The sequence below is a fragment of the Tauraco erythrolophus genome, chromosome 18 (genome assembly GCF_009769465.1).
Source record: "Tauraco erythrolophus isolate bTauEry1 chromosome 18, bTauEry1.pri, whole genome shotgun sequence".
Lineage (NCBI taxonomy): Eukaryota > Metazoa > Chordata > Aves > Musophagiformes > Musophagidae > Tauraco > Tauraco erythrolophus.
In genome coordinates, this window is record NC_141482.1 from 10,377,066 (window position 1) to 10,389,888 (window position 12,823).

Below are 12,823 nucleotides of genomic sequence, written 5' to 3' on the forward strand. Positions count from 1 at the left end.
AATGACAACTGGTTGCATCTTTGCAGCACTACAAACTGAAATAAATTTTGTATTGTGTTTGGACTTTGAAATCGTGCCCAGTTTCTGTTCAAATTCTTCTAGTAAAATGAACAGATTTTTCTATTATTTCCAATCTGCTTAGATTTATTTGTGAAAACGTTTTTCAATTTCAAAATGTAAGCACGCTATATTTTACAGTTTTGTGAGTCTGCAAATTGCAAATAGTGCAAACCATTGGTGTCATAAGGCCACAAAAGAAAAGACTAAATCCTCTGAAATAAAAGTTCAGAATACTATAGTATTCTGATGCTGTAACAGTAAGCTTCTCCTAGTTTTTATTCTGACGTTCCAGAACGTGCTAAAACTCATAAATCAAAGGCTATAATAGCTTTGAAACTCAGTGACACTGTGGTATGTCTTTGTTTGTTTGTTTCAATTTTTCCTGCTCCTGAAGAAAAAACATTTCATTAATGTTTTTAACAAATAGGTGAATACCTTAGTGGCTGATCTGTTGTTTTTCAGTCACAGAATTTGAGCTACTTGTATCAGCACAGTTTATTCTCACGAGCCAGAATCACAGTTTTGGCCTCTTGGAACACACCTAAAACCTGAGTCTAATTTATAACAAGCCGATAGCTTAATTGGGAGCTTTATGGCCTTCTGAATGCAACGTAAATTGCATCTACTTGACCAGAAGGATTTTTTTAATTGCTTCTCCTGAATCAGCAAGGATGTGCTCAATTCCATCCAAATTTTCCAACAATCCCCACTGGATCTGCATTTAACACAGACCCAAATATGCTCCAGTTTCTCCCATGGATGGGCTGCACCTAATTCGGTTTCTATCACACAGGCCATCCACCCTTTCCATGGTCATTCTGGAAAACAGAAGCAGATGAAAGCTACAGGCAGACTGAACTTGGGTAGCTTTAGGTAATGTGGACATCCTTGAAACTCAGGGCATGTGAGGAAATGATACAGGCTGTGGGTGAAGTGGGTGCTCTGTGTCTCCTTGATCTCTAGGTCAGGCTTCTAGAAAAAGCACTGTCACACCCTTCAGATCAGGAGTTCTGAGGATAAAAATAGACACAAAATCCCAAATCATGGCTGCATGTCAGATAAAGTTGTATAAAGAGGCGATATTGCTCTGATGGCCGTACACTCTATCTGTACAAAGCCAAATTTTGCCCTTTGTTATAGCTACTAGTGTCCTACTGTGAAAGCAATTGTGCAACAATAAGAGTGTGTTTTGGGCAGGCACATAAAAGAATTGAGCTCAGAGGTGAGACTGTAGTGGATATATATTTTATCTAGACCAAGTAAATAGCAAAGCATCAAATGCAGAGAATTTACCAGTCTGCATGTAGGAACACTATGGATGTTTATTCAGGAGATTTCACATCACACCTCCTAGCTGCAGGGAAGAGAATATCCTTAAATATAAACATAAATTCATATTAAACTCTCTATTTCTTGGCAAAATATCCATTTGGAATCAGGTTTTCCTACAATGTTTTTATTTGCTAGTTGAACATGATTTACCGATATGTTTTGGAAAACTTAAATAAAAAAATAAGATTTTTGCTGAATGATCATAACCTGCAGCATTTTACATTTGAAATACAGTTAGCTGTTATTTTGCTACATCACCAACATTTGATCAAAAAAAATGTGGCAGTTAGTGACTTCGGTGAGCCTCATGCTTCAGAAGCCACGTGATCACTTGAGACTTTCAGTTTCTCAGTGTAATATAAAACAAGTCTCTAGCCTTCATAGCAGGGCAGCTGGAAAATATGAACCACATAGGTTCAAGATACAAAAGACAATAAAAAGATCCCAGATTTATAATTTAAAATATAATGTAGCCATAATTCTGCAGGGTCTGCCTTACAAATTTTGAACGCTTGAGTTTGCAGTACTGGAACAAAGTCACATAAAACCTTTTCTGTTTGCTGTCTGGAAACCTCATCCAAAGTCCATTAAAATCCAAACGGACTGATTTCATTGACTTTTCTAGACTTTGGGGGAAGATTAAAGCCCCAAATGGGCACAAAAGTTTCAGAGCCATGGGAGAAGTCCTGTCCCCATCCAAATACCCTCTGGCTTTGGTGCAGACAGGGTTTTACCTGATGTGCTAGTGCTATCCTGAACAGGAGCGGTCTTTCTGAGTCAGGGTTGAAGTGCACAAATCTCTCTGACACAAATACTAATGTGTGCCAGTTTTAGAAACTTTGAACTTTTTCTCCAAACATTTGTTCCCTAACTCAATCACACATATGGTCTCAGAAAGCAAGAGAGAGACGGGATAGCAAGTAGAGCCAAAGGGAATGTGTTCAAAAATTTCAGCAAATATTAACAGAATGTATTTATTTATTTGCGGTTCCTGTCTGTCTCAAGCATTAGCAGCAATAATCAAGAGACATTTCAAGCACAGCCAGCTCCTGATATCATATCTACTTATCGTAATGTTTATTTTTTCCCATCCTTTCCAGCTTACATTAATCACTTTCATATATAGATATAAAATGGACTTTAAATTATGCTTTGCCAACAAAGTAACTATTTAAGGCAGTTCTATTACCTGGGCTCCATTTTGTTCTAGTTTGAGTGAAAAGAAACTGTAAAAATACACAAACCTTTTAAAAATCACCTTGTATATAATAACACGAATGAGAAGTTATCTCGGCAGTTCTAGCATGCTGTTTTCATAATTGGATGTTTTGCATACTCCCAGCATTTCAAATATGTTTTTAAGTAGGAAGAGTTTTGCTTTTCTTAATCTTCCTGCCGTATTTAGTGCATAATCGCCTGCTAAACAGAGCTTTATATTGATTGGTCATATTGCTGCTTGCAAACTTATTGTTTAACCACATCTGTTATTTTTCATATAGGTTGTTAATTCCCCGTAATTAACTCATGGGAGGCCTGATTTTCTCAGACTTCAGGATTTAACAGAGACTGTTCCCTGTTTCACCAGAGGCGCTCGGCACTGTGCAAGTCTGCACCCTAAGATGCAGGGGTACAGGAGTTCAAAGAGGTCTTATTAGTTATGAAACACTGTAATTGGGTTTATTGGAATGGATCCTAAAATTGTATATAATCAGATGTGATTAATCTCCTTTTGATATACCCATGTGTGCAGTATCTGAAGACTAATGATAACCCAGTCAATGTTATTACGAATAACAAAGTATTGATCATTTGGAAGAGGCTTCCTTCTCCCCAATCTGTGCAAATTAGCCTTTTTCACAGAAAATAGATTAGACCCAAAGATGGATTGTCTCACCCAACAGCTGCATCTACACATAAAAATAAATGTCTTGTCTAAGGAGGACTTGCTGTGGCTTTGTGAGTAAGATTTTCCACTGAACGTTGCCCTAAAGAATTCCTTCTGGATTGATCTTTGGAATCATTCCTTCCTCACACTAAAACCCACAAGGGTGTTGGATCTCACAAACCACAAAACTCAAGAGATTAAGGGTGCTCAGGAGCCCTGAACTGCCTCCTAAGCCCTCAGTGATCACGTTGCAAGGTGCTAAAATTTTCAAGAAAGACCAAATTCCTGACTTCTTTATGGCTAGACCTGGTCAGCTATCATGGCATGCCGCTGTAATGCAAGTCTGTGCTGCGCACAATAAAAGTTGTTCTGACTGTACCCCAGAATGATGCAACTATAACTAAAACTTCACATGCACTAATAGTCTTTATATCAATATAGCACCTTACTTTGACAGATATTGAGTCTCTCTCTGGAATAGACTATATCTGGAATAGATCCATTCTGAAAAGGAATCGGTCTGACTTGCTCTATAGCGTCAAGTACTAATATTTAATTAGTATTATTAATGTAGTTAGATTAAAAATAATGGAGAAGATACTCTGCAGGCATAAATATTCATAGCTTCACTGAATACCAACAAGTTATACTTGTTTACACCAGCCCAGGGAATTAAACAGTTCAAGGTAATAAAATATTTCCTACAAAACAGCAGAAACCAGGAAGAAAGCATGTACAGCAAAACCTCCAACAGATTCTAGCGTGACCCCGTCAGGAACAAAGCCAGCGCTTTCCTGAACTGCCAAGAAAGCCTGCTTGTTGGTAAGGCTGGTGTTGCAGCAAGCTAGACCAGATGTTCTAAGCAAAAAGAAATTTCTTCTCTTTTGGGAATCCTCCTTTCAGCATTGAGGGAGCAAGCAAACTCCCAAAGGACACTGGATGAGGTCTTGGATGTTTATGAGTCAAACAAGAGTCAAATGTTTTGCCCTGAGAGTAAGAAGCTGACAAAGAGAGTAAAGGGAAGAACAGGAGCCAGGAGGGTCACCTGGGCATACAGAGTGAACCAACAAGAAATGGCACAGACATCTTGTAACCCCCAACTCCTCTATCTCCAGTGCATCTCTGCCCCCATGCTTCAGTTCAGACCAGATCACAAGACCTATTGTATCTACTGTTTTAATCCACAAACAATTGGCCATGCGAAGGCATATGAGCAAACGAGCTTCCATTTGGATGCAATACTTGCTTTCATTTTGGAAAATTAGGAAATGATCCAGCATGTTGCAACAGCCGGAGCTGGGGCAGGAAGAGAGGACGGTGACTCGTGTCTCCCAGCGTAATAAGCAAGCAACGCATCGCGGTGACGTACACTATTTGCAGATGTGAGACTGCCAGGTATTCAAATGAGGCTTTCCACAGTACTGACTGGTAGATACCAGCCAGTTTATTAATGAAAATCTAGATTTTTGCTAAAGACTGCGTTCTGTCTAATGATAGCATGGGTTTACTGTAATGATTAAGGCTCAAGTTTTCTCACATCTGTGAGGAATGCTTAGACGTTCAAGTTTAAAAATAAAAGTATCACTCTGGGCAGGATTTTAACATTTTTTGAGGGAGTGTGGGATGATGGGTGGGTGGATTAGATAGTAATCAGTTGAATAAACTCAGCCGAGCTTTGAAAGTTAAACTTCAAGCTATACAGGAAGATTTGCATGTTGGGACATATAAAGGAGTTTAATTGTGCCTGGCATGATCTGTTTTTATTAAGGTGTACTAATATAAATGCACTTTTGTGCAATCATTTTTATGAACTATCCAAGTGCTTTAAAAACATATAAATGACTTAATAATATGCTTGATAATTCAACAAGTATAATTGATACACAGAAGGGTTCAGTTAAGCAGGACTATACATGAACAAATGCCACTTTTGGGAATTAAGTTAATGAAATTTGTCCTATTGGTTACTGCCAAAGGAGGAGGAAGCATTTCCTTCCCAATATAAATGTCATTACCGAACATAAATACACACTAACAAACATAATATTTTGATGTGATAAGGCATGTTTCCCTTTGTTATACATTTTGCATATAAGTATGTGCTGTGTTGGTGCATTCAGAGGCTTATGCTATATTTAGCAGACTCTTTCATCATACACTCTTTTCTGCCTCTTTCCACACATAAAGATTCAAAGAAACATCTTTTCCTAGCATGTAAAGAAGTAACTAATGATATGCTATCGAGGAAGAAGTGTTCTTCTAGAGAAGACAGTTTCCTTTCAGAAACAAAAACAAAACCTCTATTGAATTCTTGCTGATAGCTTCATATCTTTGCTTTTTTTTACCATGCTTAAAATTACACATGCTAACATGAGATTGTACAATGTGCTTTAGTATTTTCACAGTAGGTCTGACATTTATTCCTGAAAACTAAGATATAATTTCTAGCTAAAGCGTTTAGAACACAATTTAGTAGGTCACTCTTAGTAAGAATTTCTTTGTTTCAAAGGTTTATGGTTCTTGGAACTCCACATATGCTACAGTTCATTTCACCACATGCATATGAATTTGTTATTGAGGATGCATCCCTGCCACTGACGCATAATCAGGCTGGGTACATGTCCTAGTGGAAACAAAATATTCCAGGAATCTTAAACATTCAGTAGAATGATAGAGTAAAAGAGCCTTTCTAATACCCACGAAAGAGTGTGGTACACTAAGCATTTCCAGTAAAATAAAAAATATGTTTATGCTGACTGCAAACTATGCATTTTCCTCAATAGCACAGCCCTTTTTCTAAGCCCTGTGGAAAACCAGGTAATGTTTTAAGTTTGCCAGATGTGGCAGGTCTTTACTAAATGTTGCATTGCACTGTTACAAGCCCTTGCTTGTGTTAACTTGTTGTGTTTGAAAGCAAATTTGCAAGCAAGTGGAACTTGTATCCCTATCTGTCAATAATTCCTCATCACACTCAACAAAATGTCACTGCTTTCCTTTTCCCCCGCCCCCTGAATGTGAAATTGCAGTAAATCAGTCAACAGCACTGTTTAGCATATAAAGCAGAAAACTTCAAAGCAAAGCAGCCTTTTCTCTCCACCTATGAAATTCCAGACCATGCTCCTAAATTCAGGGAAATCTACTCGTCCTTTCTACTTACAATTCAGAAAGCCTTGGTGATGCATATTAAAGGGCTGCTGTCAGCTTACATTGTTTAAAAATGGACTGATTAAAAAAACATTTGGGTAAAGCACCCTTTATACACTGTGTGAGAAACACACTCATCTGGTAACGCTGCTCTCACAGCCCGCAGAGGACTGAATTATACCAGCTGACAATCCGTTCCGAATCTTCAATGTGTTTTTATTGTTTAGCTGTATGAATTCCATTTCAATATTTTTTCCTCTTTTCCTGGGAGTTTATTTAAGATTTACTCAAAGGAAGCATGCCGGCGTGTCCTCAGTCCCCCTTCTCTTCTTTCCACCTGCCTGCCTATTGCCAAATCTTCAGCTTTGTAGATTTGGAATAATCAATAAAAGTATTTTTCTTCCAAAGTGCAGCGGAAAGGTTGCCCATGTTCTTACACTATATTATGCTAATCTTTATCTTATATACAATAGCATAATGTTATGTTAAAGCTCTCTAAGTCTAAACAAAACAAAACACACCCTTACCCAGGTTAAATGATACTTTCATGTTAGTAGATTTGTTATAGTTATACTGTACGTTTCCTTCAGCAGTGGCAAGGCAAGACATTACTACCCCTTTTCCACCCCCCTTCCCTCCACCCTTTCCTGCCATGGTCAGACTTCACTCTAATTTATATAGATTAAGATGTCTATAAGATAATGTTGTAACCCAGATCATCCAAATTACCCTTTAAAGTAAATTTCTTCCCTGAAGCAAACGTATCATCAAACTATGCCCTGAGAATCGCCTCCCCCCATGTTGCTAACCATCCATTTATAATCTATATAAGGAGAACCCAGGCCATACTGAATTAGAAGATGGCTATTTTCTGCAGCTGAAATTAATTTCTTTACATAGAATCAGCATGAGGTCTATATACTGTTCAATAACTGCTGAACCCTGATGATACTAGATTTCTTCACTCTTATTTTAACCCGTTAATTATTATGAGCGATTTCCCTCCTGCTTAGTTGTGTGTTTAAGAGACGCAGGAAGTAAAGGTATCAAGAATTCCTGCAGTTACACCACAGGCTTCTGCTATTGAACTGGTTAAATCTGGGCTTTAAGTCTACATTGCATTAACAAACCTCTCATTTGGATACATTGCCCTTTCCCAGGATCTCATGTGCAGCTTTCCATGTGCCTGAGCCACACTCACTGAAATCAAAAGAAAAACTCCCATTGGCCTCAATGGTTTTGAGGTTGTGCCCTGTGTAGACTGAGAGATGATGAAAAAATGGAATAATCATTACACTAGATACTTAAAAGGAATATGCTGCAATATGCCTTCTTTTGACAAAAACAGTTTCTTTTATTTAAAAATAATAGCCTCAAAATTAGAGGTTTAGCAGGGTCTGTGCTCTTTCACTAACATGCCTAATAATCTCAGCATGGTTCAACCTTCTCACATACTTATTAATAGCAAAGCGTAGTACAATGTTAATCATGGTTATCAGTGTAAACAACTCCTACCTGCTACTCACAGGGCTACACACAGTAGAGCAGCTAAATTGGCTGGACCCTGAAAGCCATAAATAGGAGCTTTAGAAGTATTACGGTCGAGTAACATAGATATGTTTGCACGTTTTTTTATGAAAGCGAGCTTCAGAAAGTGTAAATGAGGCTGGGTTTACAAAATTGGGGGCATTTAAACCAAATGATTACACCTGTGGTCTAATGCAGCCGTTAGACCAGTCTAACAGACTGTTCTTTTTCATGCCAGTTAGCCATTAGGCTGGCTTAAGTGTAATGTTAAATTGCACTTTACTCGCTGCATATTTTAGTCTATGCAACACAATAGGAAATCAAGATGGCAGATGACAAGTAGCTATAGCAGCACTGCTTCAAGCTCAGACCTACAAGTGCCTGAGTCCATGTTTCAGAGCTTTACAGTTATCAGTACCTAAATTAGCTAATTTAAGTGAGGGTTAGATATGTCAACACAGACTGCAATCATGCCTTCAACTGCAATATAGACATAGGCTGTGGGCTGATGTTCAAGGCAGATACAGCTGTAGCAGTTTAAGAAGTTACTGCCTCCAGCTGTTTATTACTGCAGGGTGCACAAGGTTCCCCCCTCCCAGCAAGGCAGGCGAGAAAGGATGCGGGTACCTCGGAAGCATCAGGTCAAAGTGGGGTGGCTTTGATGAGACATTACTGCCCCACAGCTGGAAGGACGTATGTCCATGCTCAGTGTGTCCAGTTTGAGATAAGTCAGGGCTTTATCTCAAACTACCAGTTAAGGTGGGCTTAAGCTAAGCCACTGAAAAGCTGTGAAAGATGCATATATTTCAGTATACTAATTTCAGCTGCAGGAGCATATTCTTAAATGATTGCAGCAATGCTTGTTAGATGTTGTGTAGCCATCGCTTTAATACCAACAGACTGAGAGAATACCTTATTTATTGGGACTTGCAGGAATTGTGGTGGCAGCTGTTACACAAAACACATCAAAGGACTTCATTTTCAAAATACACCAGACTAAATAACATGTCTAAGGGTCCAGAATCTTATCTCTGATGAAACCAAGCTGTCTAGTGATTCACTTTTGTTTCATTCTACAAAATGTTGCTATTGGTACATCCTCTGCGCAGAGGAAGACACAAACTGCTCTGTGACTCATCGTGTCTGTAAGGAAAGGTGAGTACAGCCCATGTGTGTCAGCCTGTGGAATACAGACTTCAACAATACTTACTGACGAAGACATCTTAACCAAAACACATATTTTAAATACACTACATCCTGGTGCCTACCAAGTTGTATTTTTTCATCATAAACCAGAATCTGTTTGTAATCAAGGATATGCTCTCTGTCCATTGGTCCTCTTCCTTAGCTAGTCCTGAATATGCTTAAAAGAACTCTGTATTATTTTTTCTTTCACTGTGTTAAACAGGTACATGAAGATTTTATTCTCTATCCCACTGTCTTAAGTTGATGAGGTTTTTGTAAGTTACAAATGTTTGCATTAGCAGATGGTGATGTTTTATCCTTCATCATATGTCCTTAAATAGATTAAGCCAATGTTGTCAAACCCAAGGGAATTAAAGAAAAAGTCAGACACACAGGAAACCTTATGGCCTGTGACAAATCAATACCTTTCTTAATCTCCATAAACATTGGGATTTCTACTCTAAGAAGCTAATAGCAAGAATTCCTGGTCACCCTTCTGATTTTGATGCTGAATTACAAAGACAAGGTCTAGATTATCCCTCATTGTTATGGTTTCTGATTTTTAGGAGGAAATTGGATACGAAGTAGCTCCTGTCCACTAAGCTAACTGGGTGCTACCACTCTACACATATGCCCTAATACTGACTTGACATGTGGGTCCAGGCTCCTGCCTGCTTCTGAGCAGTGTTCCATCCTGGAGAAATCCAAATCAGAGACTCAAAACTTGCTGCTTCCCCATCCTGAGAAGGAGTTTTAGCCACAAAGTCGTGGGTTATTCTGCAAGCAGTATCTTCTCCTTAAACAGTATACATTCACCAAACATCATCTGGGTCAGAAATTCTAGCCTGCTTTTCAGTTACTTCACAAAGTTCCCACATGCAGTGCAAGTATTTTGTCATCAGTATCTCACCATCTTTTTAGTTGAATTGAGACAGATCCACAGCTTGTGCAAGCTTGTGCTTTTTTTTTTTCTGTGTCAACATCAAATTGAAACATTTACTTCACATTGTGGATAATTGCAGTGGCCACTATTAACTATTACCATCTGGATTAAATGCAGAAGCCAAACCTGCATTAATAACTCTTTCCACCTGGGATAAACCATCTGCATTACCAAAGCAAGCAGTTTCAGTAGCATCAGTTCCATTTGTCTTGAGCCACAGGGCCACACACTACTTCTGCTCTTTTAAAACATCAGGAAGGCGGCAGTTCACAAAGCTGCTGCCAAATGAAACAAAGTAAACCTTCCATGTGAGTACAAACCAAAGGTAGAAAAAAAAAAAAAAAGGAGATATATCCAAAGTTTATTTTAACTTTTACCAAGTTTGGACTTCTTTCCCCTCAAGGTTAGGTGTTCCCAGGATTAAGAAAAGCTGAAAATCGTTGCTCAGTACTTTAAAGAGAGAGAAAACTATGCCTAAGGACTCTAAATCAAAGACAGATTCCTGTTCCCCTCACCTAATTTTTCACAGGAGCAGGAGCAAAAAACGTGATGGTGGGTGGGCATTAAGGACCAAAACAGAAACATATTTTCCTACTTTCCCGGATAAATGCCAAACACTTTTGATTGAGCGGCTCTGTGCTTTGCAAGACCCTCAGTCAAACACTTCCTCACCCACCAGCCAAGATAGTTCCAACAGTTTCAAACTGTTGAGTCTCTTCAGATTGACGAAGCCAGCCCTCCCAGATGCTACATACAGGTGAGGAAACCAAATCTTCCCTCATCTTAGAAGTAAAGGCTTCTTGTCTCAGAAGTCAATGCTTACCGGTCATTCAAAACCCTCAATGACATACACACTTTGATTCAATAATCAAGTGAAAACAGCCCAAATAAATCTGATCATCTCAGAATAGCAACAATAGTGCAGCCAAAATTGAGATGCAATTTGGAAATAATTAATGTTGGTAGGGCTGAAAGACGGTACAGACAACTTTTATGACACCAAGTTCTAACACAAGTTCTCATCGAGAGAAAACTGACCCACATGGTCAATTTTCCATTCATGATCCATCATTAAGGAAGCATCACCAGGGCAGATCCATGCCCACATAGCTATTCCTGGTATGGGGCCACGAGCATCCGAAAGGGAGATGGATGCCCACAGGTAGGTGTGAGTGCCTCGGCTGCCCTGCTTAAACCTCCTCGCAGCTATGTATTACAGCCCTAAATCTTGGGGAAGCTGGAGCTATAAAATATGTGAATTCTCAGTTCAATGTATACTTCTGTCATCGGTGACACACAAAATCAACTAGCTTATTTCTTAGACTTTTTTTTTTTTCCTTAAGCAAGGAGACTTTGAAGTAATTTGCTCACGGGCAGCGTGATCTTTAAAGCTTGCTCTGAACTCAGCTCATTCAAGTCCTGTTCCTATGTGAACACTTTAAATACAGCACATGGGTCTTCCTCTCCCCTCCCCAAAGTGACAAACAGTAATGATGGCTTGTGAAATCCAATTTTGCGTTTTACTTCAAAGTATTTTATTTCATAAGCTCCTGAAGCTTTTTGTATTGATCCCAGTTAAGGTCATCTATCTGCCAGTTTCTACTATTTTCTTCCTCACTGCTGACTGTGGCACGTCCGCCACCGAGGAAAATATGAAATCTGAAAAACAGATACAGCCAGAGAACTTCTGAAGCAGTGTGTATGTCTTTCTGCATCTTTGCAGAAAAAGACATAAATCCAGTCTTATATAGTTATATACTTTGTGTACATAGAGACAGTTAAAATGTACCTAATGTAGACAGGACAGAAATGAATGTACATTTTAATATATGTATCTCACGAAATGAGTTTATATACATTTTATAGATTACATAGTTTAGACATATGAAAATATAAGTAGATATCAAACAATAAAAAAAAAAAATCTGAGTTCAACTAAGCACAATTTAAAGTCTTCTTAGACATGCACTGCCCCCACATCTGCCAGGATATAGAGAAAAAAAATCTTTATATAAATTATTACTATGGTCACAAGAGCTAGTGAAGGACCATACCAAATTGTTCTGACTTCCCAACAAACCAGAATAAAATGCCTTTTGAACTAGATGGCAATTCACTGAATTGGAATTATACATCAGGGCTACAGCTACCATGTTTGGCAGAAATTCAAAGCCTATAAAGTCACCTTCAGAAACTGGGCATGACCTCCACTCATTTGAAGAGTAAAGGGTGCAATATTTGGGCTACTGCTTTTAGTTCGTTCTCATGTGTCCTGAGAACTCCAAAGGGAAACTGCAAAGGCAGCAGGACTTCCACTGTACTGATTTGCTGATGCCCTACTGCTGGTAGGAAATTAGCTTGTTGTAAACCAGCTGCAGACAGGCCTCCAAGCCAAGCCTCTGTGTGATGGGCAGGTAACACCACTGTGGCCGTCAGAGACGGGGCTGAGTGGCAAAAATCAATTCAAATCTTGTTCTTCCCAAAACTAGGAGCTGAACTTTAGGCTGCTGGTTCAGATCTCATTCTGGTGACTGTACGGTCAGTCACACCATTGCCCATTAGAGCTTTCTCATCTTTCCATTGGGAAGACAGGAAATGAGAAAGGTGAGCAGCAACATACATGCACACAGAAGAGCATATTTCAGCCCTCTCCCATGCTAGCTCCTCAGATTTTTAGTAACACTGACGCCAAGTTGGTTTTACAATGTTTAAGCTGCCTCAGTTTCCTGACAGATACTCTTGAAGTG